Source organism: Pteropus medius, unplaced genomic scaffold (assembly GCF_902729225.1).
Source record: "Pteropus medius unplaced genomic scaffold, Ma_sr-lr_union100, whole genome shotgun sequence".
Lineage (NCBI taxonomy): Eukaryota > Metazoa > Chordata > Mammalia > Chiroptera > Pteropodidae > Pteropus > Pteropus medius.
In genome coordinates this window covers 34,242,755-34,255,558 of record NW_024340696.1, presented here as the reverse complement: position 1 = coordinate 34,255,558, position 12,804 = coordinate 34,242,755, and positions in this window count along the sequence as shown.

Here is a 12,804-nt window from a genome sequence, read left to right as displayed (position 1 = left end):
TCTATCCAACTCCCAGACTCTCTACAAGACATCTAACCTCAACATATTCCACACAACACTCTTGACCTTTTCCCCACAAACTTGCTTCTTCCTCAGATTTATCCACTCCGTTAAATTAAAGGGAGACTCCATTCTTCCAATTGCTTAGGCCAAAAACTCGAGTCGTCCTTGACAATGTACTTTCTCTTCTACCTCATACTCTGTTAGCAAATCCTGTGGATATATCTATTAAAATATATCCAGAATCTGGACACTCTTCACTACATTGGCTGCTATCACACCAGTCCGAGCCACTATTCTTTCTTGACTTGTCACCTTCCTTGCCTCCCCTATGGGCTATTCTCAGCACAGTAATCAGAGTGATCCTGTTAATAAGTGAAGTCAGATCATATTACTTCTCACCTCAAACCCTCCAGAGGCTCCGGTAGACAAAATAGGGGATTCCAGGGGAAGTAACCTCACAGGGCGATCAGATCATGAATTCCTAACTGGGCAGGTCATGGTGAGTACTCATGCCCCAGGCATTCAACTTCTTTAGAGAAAGGTTTATCTTTGCCTGAAGCCAGCCCTGTCCACGTTCTTGTGCATCTAGGTTAACACACTTTTGAAATACCAGAGGTAATACCCCTTGGAGAGGTTATTAACCCTCAAGAGAGCACATAATCTTGTTCACTATCTTCTCATCCAATCCCCACCTTGCTTTCTCCAATTTTCCTTATGTCCACTCCTTAATTTCAACTGCATAAAAAAAGCTGCGAAATTTATTCTCTGGAGCACTTGAGGTCTTGCTTCCTGGCATGTGTCGTCAACTTGGCTCAAATAAACTCTTATAAAAATTCTCCACAGGTTTGGACGTTTTTGATGTCAACACTCCCCATCTCATTCTGGATAAAAGCCAAGTCCCTATAAGGATGATCTCTGAGGCCCTGTGCATCTGGCCATGTGTCACCTTTCTGACACTGAGCTTGGCTCCTGCGATTCTCCAGACATGAAGCAGCCTGAGGGCCTTTTCACTTACAGTTCTATCTGTGGGATGCTGTCCCCTAAATTTTCCTCAAATGTGGCCTCTCAGGGAAGCCTACCCTAACCTATTCAAAATTGTGTAACATTCCTACCCTTACCAAAATTTTCTGTAGCATTTTCATCTATTATACTGTAACATTTACTCATTTTATTTTCTTTCACAGGTGGTAACCAAGAGTGAGGGAAATCTAGAATGGATAGTACAGGGAGACCAGGAGTCTCGATTGCTGCCTACAGATCAGCTTCTGTGGTGGAGACGGGGGCTTGTATCACATTTAGCACAAGAGCTGCAGTTGGCACTGATAGTCTGCGGACATCTTCCAGAATCTAATTTTTGTAGGGACCAGACATTAATTAAATGGACATTTGATGGGGTCACCACTCTGCATCCTTCAGGTTTTTAAGGGTAGTACTAACTTCTGCTATCTACCTCGGGATGTTTGTAATTTGCAGTCTTGCCCAGAGGGGTGTAGGGGCAGCTTCAGAGGCTCCCACTTGTCCTTCCCCACCATGATAGCTTTTATTTACAGGCCAAGGAACCAATGTGGGCATGTAAGTGTTCTGTGCACTTCCAAGTAGTGTCTATTTTAATTATACGTTCAGGGACTGGGGACAGAAAAACTGGGTTGGTCTCTGGACCAACTAGACCCACTGCGAACTGGGCCAGGAGTCCATTTATTACACATTCACTCTACCAGAGGGACCGTGTTTTGTATAATGCTGAGCGCTGTGGACAAAAAAAAAGAGGGATGCTATGGAAAGTAACCTCACAGGGCGATCAGATCATGAATTCCTAACTGGGCAGGTCATGGTGAGTACTCATGCCCAGGCATGCAACTTCTTTAGTGAAAGGTTGATCTTTGCCTGAAGCCAGCCCTGTCCATGTTCTTGTGCGTCTAGGTTAACTCACCTTTGAAATACCAGAAGTAATACCCCTTGGAGGGATTATTAACCCTCAAGAGAGCACATAATCTTGTTCACTATCTTCCCATTCAATCTCTACCTTGCTTTCTCCAGTCTTCGTTATGTCCACTCCTTAATTTCAATTGCATAAAAGAAGCTGCAAAACTTATTCTCCGGAGCACTTAAGGTCTTGCTTCCTGGTATGTGTCATCATCAGCTTGGCTCAAAAAAAAAAAAAAAATCTTATAAAAATATTCCACAGGTTTGGATGTTTCTTATGTTGACAGTACCATTGTCAACTTAGACCTGTGTCCAACAGTTTCTCAGATGTTGGGCTATCTTCTTTCCCCAGGTATGATTACCCAAGTAAATATATATTGGTCCTTTGGGGGAAGAACTGGGGCAATTGTCATGTAGATTTGCCACAGTGTTCAAGGGTACTCCTTTCTGAGGAACTGGCCTTTCCTTTAGTCAGTGAACTCTGAAAATTAGTTCAGGTTCAGAAGCTGGTAAAAGAATTCTGACTTTTTATTGGCAAAGCTGCCCTCAGCTTCCTCATGTTCCTTTCTCTTGACAGTACAGATCAGTGCATCAGAATTACCTATAGGTCTTGTTAAAATACAGAAAATGCAATCCCCACCCCCAGAGTTTCTGATTGAGTAGGTCTGGGCCAGGTAGGGACTCCAGCCATTTTCTGTTCTCTGTGCATCATTCTCCCTGCCTACTGATCTGACCTTGCTCTTCCCACCTTGCTTCTGACAGTTAAGCATTGTCATCTGGCCTCTAGTATTCTGTGTAGGCTGCTTCTGGGGAGAGGGCATGACCTTGGGCTAGGGCTCTAGGCTGCTGAAGGCAATCTCTGTGGGCAGGCTATGAGCTGTCGGCTGTCAACACTCAGCAGCTGGGGAAAATGGGTGCCTTGGTCTTGAAGGGGAAATGTGGGAGGTGCACTACAGACCCTACCATGCATCTACCAGCATCTGTCTCACAGCTGGGACTAGAGTGAAAGGAGTAAGATTTGCACACAAAAAAAATTTTAATCAAAATTAATATTGTGATACAATATTTTTAAAAATCAAAACATACCCGCAAAAAAAATCCTTGAGCAAAATATCAAAATTTTAGCCAAAGTCAGAATCAATTTACTGATTTCTCTTTTTGCCTCAGGCTCCAGTCTGGTTCAGCATGGCCTCTTCTATCTACCTCACTAGAATGTCAGCTCTGTGAGGGCAGAGTTTTTTATCTGATTTATTCACTGATATACCTCCAGTACTTAGAAGAGTGCCGGGCACATAGTCAATGCTCAATAAATATTTGTTGAATGAGACATTTTAGACATTTGAAGAAAGAATGACCACTTTTAGATACTTCCCCATTTCTCCCTTTTTTTCTTTTTCCCGGTGTTTCTCCACTAGTGTTGTCTGTACACAAGGGGCTGCCTTCACCTTGGAGACTTGAAGTAAGCTATGCTCGACTTAGGGAAAGAGTCTGACCAAAATAGAATGTATTTTATTATAAAGATCAATTTTGAGGTGTATGTGTTTAAAAATATTTTCTTAATTGATTTCATCATCAGATTTAAGGGATATATGTAGTACATATCATTGTCCTAACTAACCACAACTATTAGTTGTCAGTGTGTATAATTATGAAAAACGGTTCCCAGAACCTCTCCTAAAACTTTGCTCTGCCCCATAAGTATAGATGGATTTAGAATTCCAGGACCAAAGGTTAAGCAGCAAACCTCGATGCAGAATAGAAAGTGTAGTGGTCAGCAAGCTGCCCACCTCCCCAGGTTCCTGTCTCAGTGAGACCTGTGAGAGTCCTGAGGCGAGCGCTGGGTTGATGCTAGTACATGGAGACAACGCCTTCTGGGTGTGGGCTGGCTGGCAGCACTTTTGCACACGATGCTGGAAGAGGATGTGGCCAGAGCTGCCAGGCACCGACTTTCTAGTAAGTCTTCTCCTTTACTGCAGGGCCTGGTTGTCACCACACCCTACCCTTTTTGTACCCACACCAAATTTAATTATTTTTTAGCCAGTGAAGGGAACTTGGGAGTCTCTGGGTTGGATAAGAATCTCAGTGGGTTAAAGGCAATTCCCATTCACTATAGAAAAATGAGATTGTTTGTGTTCTGCCAAGGTGAGAGTACAGAAGAAATCCCAAGCATCAGATCTCCAATGTCGTTTTAAAACGAAAACAAGCCTGCTAAATAAAAATTTAGATCTGAGAAATTTTAGAATCAGGTGGACTGAGTGGTTGTCTTGCCTCTCTCTGGAGCAAGAGCCATAACTGCAGACTGCAGGAGTGTCGATGACATGTGTAAACTGCACCCCGCCAGGCCCAGAGCGAGCTGAGGAGAGTACACAGTTGTGAAGATATGGGAGGGTGAAGGAACTGACTTGTATTCAGCTGCTACTACGTGTAAGGTGTCATATTAGACACTTTATATATGTGTGTAAATATGTGTTTAATATATATGAGATATAGATATTTAACTCACAGAAATTCTGTGAGAAAGGTATTTTAAACTCTGTTTTACAGGTGAAAACAGAATCAGAAGGGCTAAGTTAATTTTTCAAGGTCACACAGATAACAAATGGATTCTGTGGAGGAGGAACTGTTTGATTCCAAAGCCCAGAAAAAAAGAAGAAGAAGAAAAAAAAAAAAAGCCCATGCCCTATCAACTATATTGGGACAGGTTCCAAAAGAAATGTAACTGTATCAGGGCGAGGACAAAATCATAAGTCTTGGCCCATCCTTCATTCAGTCATAGTGTACTTCCAGAAGGAAAAGTGTGGGAAGCCCCTCTCCTTATGGTCACCAAGCCAGGGAAATGGTGTCAGGTTGGGCTCAGGTCTTTCCTCTATAAGCAGACCGCAGCAGCTGCTCCATAGTCCAAAGCAGGTGTCTCCCAAATGCCTTGGCCTTGGTCTAACACCAGAGAAAATGCAGTAACACCACAGGGCAGCTGTAATGAGCCACACCAGGCAGGACCATTTGCTACTCGTTGGGTTCCACACAAAACACACTGAAAGTGTTACCCCTACAGGATGCCAGGATGTGGCCCTGACAAAGTTTCCTTTTTATTTGCCACCAATTGTGCATAAATACTTTTCTTTAAGGACAACTTTTCCTTGTTAAAAAGTTTTCAGTTGATAGGATGGGGGAGTATAGCATAGGGAATGTAGTCAGCAGTGATGTAATGGCTAGGTGTAGAGCCAGACGATGAGAGAGGGATTGTTTCATAGACTATATAAATGTTGTCTAACCAATGTGCTATATACTTGAAACTAAAAATAAAATAAAATAATAAAATAAAATAAAATAAAATAAAATAATAAAATAAAATGAAATGAAATAAAATAAAATAAAATAAAATAAAATAAAATAAAATAAAATAAAATAAAATAAAATAAAATAAAATGGTAAAAAAGAAAGTTTTCAGTCACTGGACCCTAGATAACCCTCCTGAGGGGGGTTTTGTTTGTTCTCTTCCTGCACTTACTTGCCCTGGAAAGAGAATCTAGGTCAGCCTGTTCTTTCTGCTGCTCACACCACTAGGGGGCATGAAGTATCTCTGATAGAGGAACTAAACAGGCTGGAATTCGTAAATTGTCCAACGAAAAAGCTGGAGGCATGCTTGCATTCGACATCCATGACGAAAACATTTCTTCCAAAATCAGTCTCATTTGGGCACTTCTAGCAGACACACTACACAATCCAGCGAAGGAGTGACAGGAGAGGGCACTTTAGGAGGCATGCCATTCAATCATGACGGAAAACTGCTCCACCTTCTGAAGACTTTGAAAATGTGCCCCTAAAGAGCCCGGCTGTAACGGGGCTTTGAAACCCTCTGAGCCACGAGGTCAGAGCCCGTTTTACAGAAGCGTATAATCTAAAAGAATACACGTTTAACGATGTGATTTCTTGGGGAGGTGAGGGCAGGCAGGCAGATTCCAAATCTATAAGGTCCTCAGATTTTGTTAATCAAAAGCTTTAAAAAAGTAATCCCAGAATCTCACACAAGCAATAGCTTGCGTTACTTTTTAAAATTGAGATAGAATTGGTGTATAACACTAGATAAGTCTAAAGTGTAAAATATGTTTATTCGATGTATTTATATATTGCAATATGATTATCACCTTAGCACTAGCTAACAGGTCCATCATGTCACATAATTATACACACACACACACACACATATATAGTGGTGAGAACAATTAAGATCCAGTCTCTTAGCAATTTTAAGTATGTAGAACAGTATTAGTAATTATAATCGCCATGCTATGTATTTGATCTTCAAAACTTATTCATCTACTAAATGAAAGTATGTACCCTTTGACCAAAATCTCTCCAATTACCCCACCCCCAAGTTCCTGGTAACCATCATTCTACTCTTTGCTTTCATCAGTTCAGCTTTTTCAGATCCTACAGATAAATGATATCATTACTTGTTTGTCTTTCTATGTCTGGCTTATATCATTTAGCATAATGCCTCATTTCATTTATGTAATCCTAAAAGGCAGATTTCCTTCTTTCTTATGGCTGAATAATATTTCATTTTGTGTGTGTGTGTGTGTATGTGTGAGTGTGTGTGTGTGTGTGTGTATCTTTATCTTTTTCTCTGTTGACAGATACTTAGGTTGTTTTCCTATCTTGGCTATTTTGAATAATGCTGCATTATAAAGATTGGAGTACAAATGTCTTTTCAAGATCATGTTTTAATTTCCTTTAGATATATATATACAGAAATGAGATTACTGGATCATATAGTAGTTCTATTTTTAATTTTTTGAGAAACCTCCATACTGTTTTCCATAGTGACTGTACCAGCTTACATTCCCACCAACAGTTACAAGGCTTTCCTTTTCTCTACATCCTCACCAACACTTGTTATTCCATATTTTTTTTCATAATAGTGATTTTAACAGGTGTGAGGTGAGATCTCATTGTGGTTTTGATTTGCATTTCCCTGATGGTTAGTGATGTTGAGCATCTTTTCATGTACCTGTTGACCACTTGTATGTCATCTTTGGAAAAATGTCTATTCAGTTCCTCTGTCCATTTTTTTAATTGATTGGTTTTTTGTTTTTGTTTTTGTTTTTGTGTTTTTGCTATGATCTCTTCCCTCCCTACAAGTCATGGAGCTCCTGCTTTAATACTCTGTGTGCTGTGAGAAAGAGATAGGTTTCTTTAGCGGTGTCCTGCCCAGCTGCACCAGCCGGGTGCTCTCTCTCTTCCCCAACTAGGAGGGCTCCCTGGACTCTTTCTCTAAGAGCCAGTTTGGGGGAGGAGCGATAATTGTCTGCATACTCTTTTTTCTCTAATGAATTTCAACCTATGTATATAGTACTGACTACCTGTAAGGCAGCGTGGTGCTAGCCATGGAAGCTTCACTGTGTTTGGGATGCCGGAAGTACTTGTAGCCCAAGGCCATTAGAAGGTCTGTTCTCTGATATTTAAGAAAAATAAATTAGAGAGCACCACAGTCACAGTTCCTCCTACCCACTCCAATGTATCCAAACTAGGTTTTGTTGATTTGTATGATTGCTTGCTTGCTTGCTCCAACAGAGGGCTGGAACTTCTCTAGAAACCTGGACTTCTCTCTAGTATGTGTATGCCTGACCCACGCAGCATTTTCCGGGTGCTCCCAGATGTCAGCCAAGAGGAGCTGGAGTCAGTTCACAGGCTTCTGCTGGTTCCACAGCCCTTACCTGGGTCTGTCCACCTATTACCTAATGCACAGGTAGGTCAGACTCCTCTACATCCCTTGGCATATGGTGCTGGGTCCCATAGTTCCGACAGAGGCACTTTTCTTCATGGGAAGATGCCAAATTTTGGAGGCTAAAGGAAGACAAAAATGAGGGATATCTTATGCTGCCACGATGCTGTCATCACTCCTCCCAATAGCCTGCATATTGGTGATTCATATTTTAGCATCTATACTGGTGTGATGATGGAAAAAGACATGGGATGAGTACCACATAGAGCTACTTACTAGCTTTGTGACTAGCAGAAGTACTTAATTGAAGCATGAACAAAACAGCACAGTATCTCCTTTATAGCATTGTTCAACACCAACAGTATTTATCAAGGACCCATTGTGTGCCAGGCACTGTGTTAGGCACTGGGCAGAGGATAAATGATGACAGACATGGTTGGTAGCTGCCCCTTGCATATCACATTCCAGTGATCATATCACCAGTAGAGGCATATCTAACGTGGCTGCACAGCGGCTGGCACAACACAACTCTTAATACATGTTAGTTCTTTCCTCCCATCCTTTCCCTCTTGTCACTTCCTCCTAAAAAATGTGGATTATAGCCAGGTCAAAGTTCCCCTCGGCAAAATGAGTTTCTGGAGCAAATGGCAGAATATCCTACTTTCTCATGGCTGAATAATATTCTATTGTGTATATTTGAGCACATTATGCTAAGTGAGATAACTCAGAGAAAGACAAATACTATATGGTATAATTTATATGTGGAATCTAAAAAAGTCAAACTCATAAAAAATAGACAGTAAAATGGTGGTTACCAAGGGATGGAAGGGTGGGGGATAAGACTGATATTGTTTAAGGGTACAAACTTGCAATGAGTAGTAAACAAGCCATAGAGATTTAATGCACAGTGTAATGAATATAGATAACAATATTGTACTATAATTATATAATGTGATGAGTATTGCTACAATGGCAATCACATTACAATACATAAATGTATCAAAGTAACACAGATACACCTTAAATTTACTCAATGTTATATGTCACATTTATTCAATAAAAAATTGGGTTTTTGGAAACAGAGGAGATTCATTAATACTTTATTTTTTTAATCTGCTTTTACTTCCTATCTGCAATGCTGTGCAAAGCCTGAGGGATCTATAACGGCTGTTGTTATCAGGCCACCGCTACCTGAGTTGCCCTCCTCATTTGAGGAATTCCCTGGCCTTCTCTCACCAGGCTGAAAACATCAGCTACTCGCCTTCCTAGTCTCTCTTAAATTTAGAGTGTGGGCACTTTTCTAAGGTTTAGCTGATCAAAAGCACCCCGCCAGGCACCACCCCCTCCCCTCCGGCGATGTGATTTGGAACCAGAGAGGCCAGGAAGTAAGGAGGGCAGATGACCCACGAAGGGGGCGGGCTGCGGCCTGGCTTGGTGGTGTGGTTTTGAATGTGGTCCTGGCTGCTTTTAGTTTCCTTTTTTCGCATCTATTTTCAAGCCCAAATTTCTGATCTTCCCACAGTTTCGGTGAGCTACCCAGTTCTTTTTATCAAAATCCTTCTGTATTATCAACACAAATGGATTTTGTTTTTTTTAACTAAAAACCCTGATCGACATAGAAAGGAAAACAATTAAGACTGATCCCCGTCCCTGAGGGGCTCCCTACACAAGTGATTTCAATATAGTCTGTGTACTCAAGGAAAGACAGGACACTTTTAAAGCACTATTATGCTGGACAATGAGATCAGTAGTGAACACACAGGACTTCTGAAAACAAGGAACTCAGTCTATTGGGAGAGACACATCAACAGACAATTGTAGACCAGTGTCATAAAAACAGTACCAGAGACTAGTGCAGGAGTGATGGAAGCACCAAGGAGGAACTCACACCCAGCTCAGGGGAGGCAGGAAGCTGATCAAAGAAGGCTTTGGAGAGGGGGATGTGATGTTTGAGCTAAGTCTTAAGAGTAAAAGTAAGCCAAAGGCAGAGACACCTGGAGGAAAAGAAGGCATTCCTTGTGTAAGAGCGAGGACCAGAGGGGAGATTCAATATAATGTGTATGGAATTAAGCAGTTCTTGTTGCTGGAACCACTGTGTTTCTGGTGAAGAATAAGAAAGTTGTCATGGTCTGAGAGAGAGAGAGAGGTGTGCTTTGAGTATGTACTTGAATGCAGAGGTAAGAGAGGAATTTTTGCTTAGGAAAATGGGAGATAGTGTGAACCAGGGATAAGGAAAAGATTTAGCAGTACAGAGGGCCCAGAAGAAGCTGGAGGTCATGATATTTTAGTGGTACTTGTCCATGTGGGGCAATTTTCTCCAGAAATACTTAGCACCAGTATGTGGATAGCAGTAAAGAAGGACATTGGTCCAGAATGAGGGTTTTGTTATGAAAATGAAGGCAGGCAGATGAGTTTGGAGCCCATGATTTTGGATCAGGTTTGCTAAGATAGAACTAGTTACCCAATTCAAATCTGCCTCTGATTTGGTTGGAAGAGAAGATATAGAGCTGGGATGAGGAGGGTGACAGTATACATTCTTGACTAAAATCCACCACATGTGGCTCAGATCTATTTCATGATCTAACATAAGGGTCATTACATATTTTGAGTATGAAAGAAAATTGTGACTATAAAAGAAATTTTAAAAATAATCATCTCAATTCACTACACCATGGGGATCAAGATGTTCTTCACCTTTTTATAGAATGTTGACATAGCATTCATTTCCCCTATGAGTAATGTGTAAGTACTATACTCTTCAAGCATTTTAGCAAATAATAATTATAGCAAACACTTATAGAGGGCTACCTATGTAGAGAGGTAGGGATGGAAGAACCAAAAGGCAGAGAACTTAAGCGACTTGCTGAAAGTCACATAAATGACAAGTGGAAAAACTGAGATCTGAACCCAGATAGTCTGGCTCTAGAGGTGGTGCCTCTTAACCACACACTCTGCTGCCTCTCCTTGGAAATGTCACCTCTTCTTCAGCATTATAGACTGAATTTTGTACCCTCGAAATTCATATGTTGAAATCCTAGCCGTTAGTACCTCGGAATGTGACCATATTTGGAGAAAGTATTTTTAAAGAGGTGATTATATTAAAATGAGTCTGTTAGGGTAGACCCTAATCTAGTCTGACTGGTATCCTTATGCAAAGAGGAAGTATGGACATAGACACTCATAGAGGGAAGACGATGTGAAGACACAGGGAAAAGAGGACCATCTACAAGCCTGGGAGAGAGGCTTCATCTCAAGCTCGCAGCCTCCAGAACTGTGAGACAATAAATCCCTGTTGTTTAAGCCACCTAGCAGCCCTGATAAACTAGGACCCTCATAGACCATCTATGAAGAAGAGACAAAAGAAAAGGGAGGCAAAAAAGAAATTAATTTTTTAAGAGAATTTCCCTTCTCATTTAAAATACAAAATGCATGCATTTCATTAGATAAGGGAAGCTTAATTGGATTATGTTTTAAAAGAATTAATCTGGAATTCGGTTCTATAATGGTAATAAAATAAAGCAGAAACGGTCTCCATTTATATTGAAGTAGTCTCATAGACAGGAAAGGGTAGCTTAATTAAGGCCAAAATGTGTTTGCTAATTAGCTGTCAGCCTCTCCAGTGAGCCTACCGAAGGATGTCATAAACAGAAAGCATGGATTTATTGATGGAGAGATGAGGTAAGCTGAGCATTAAGTGCATTCTGTTTCCTTAGGGGTGGCAGTATTTTCATTAATAATGAATTCTGTCTTTTCTTGTGTCTTCTGAGTTTCCCACTAACGTTGCAATTATTGGTGTGAAACATGAGGCCTTCCAGTAATTATAGGCAATTGAGAGATTCTTAGAAAGTATGATAGTATATTCTAGGAGAAAAATAATTTTCTGCATACTCTTTTTTCTCTAACGAATTTCAACCTGTGTATATAGTACTGACTGCCTGTAAGGCAGTGCGGTGCTGGCTCTGGGGGCTTTACTGTGTTTAGGATTCGGGAAGTACTTGTAGCCTTAGAAGTTCTGTTTTCTGATATTTAAGAGAAATAAATTAGGGAGCACCACAGTCACAGGTCTGTCATTTTAAGATTGAAAAGCCTTGTTTGTAGATTTGAAAAAATTCAAATTGACCAGGTTATCCCATTTTCAGTTCCTGTTCCATGCTTTAGAAAGCCTTGTTTCATGTTTGAAAACATTTAAAATCAAACAGTTTAATTAAATGTTTTATTTTTACAGAAATTATTGTCTCATTTCTCTCTCCACCTGAGAGCCTAGTTTCTTCTTTTACCAATTTATTTTTTACCAGCCTCAAAATTCTGTGTAGACTAATATCGGGTTGACATGATATGTGTCCCTGGAAAACACCCTTTTGGGTCAGGGAAATAGTCTGGAACAAAATTTTTTTTTTCCTCAAGGGTACTCACTTTTGAAAGTGAGATCAATTTTCCTCAACCTGCATAAAAAAGCTGCTTGGTTCAGAGTTCAGGGGGAGAAGGAATTTTACAATCCTCAGAGACAATATACAGTGGTTAGCACTCAACCTAACTTTGAATAAATGAATGGGAAGAAAAGGAGAAGAAAAGGTGGACATAAAGAGGCAGAAACAGAGGAGACAGATAAAAATAGGCAAATACAAATAGGTAAGTAGCGATAGACTATGTAAAAGAAGAGATGCAGAGACAAAAGCAGAAAAAGATGTGCCCAGATCAAGAGACATACAGGTAGAAAAACACAGTCATATTGGGGTCACAATACCCCAATTTTCATGATATTCCATATCTTGTCTTTAAGAAACTATTGCTTTAAAAGCTTTGTCATATTTTTCACACCAAAACAAAAACCCAAATTAAAAACATAAACAGGGAGGGAATAAACCTTGTTCCACAAACCAAAACAAAATAATGCTGAAGGCCAAATCTGACTGGGCTGGAGATTTTTCACTTCAGCATATTTGTACACACACACACACACACACACACACACACACACACTTTTTTGGGATAATGAGAGAACCTACCGTTCCGCCAGTCAAACCATGGTGTGGCTCAGCAAAGCTGGTGGTGATTTACGTCAGCCCGAAAAACTGACCAGCAGTGTGCTTAGGTTTGACTATACGTAAAAGTGGCCAGAGGCTGTTGGTAAATAGACTCAAAACTGCACTCAT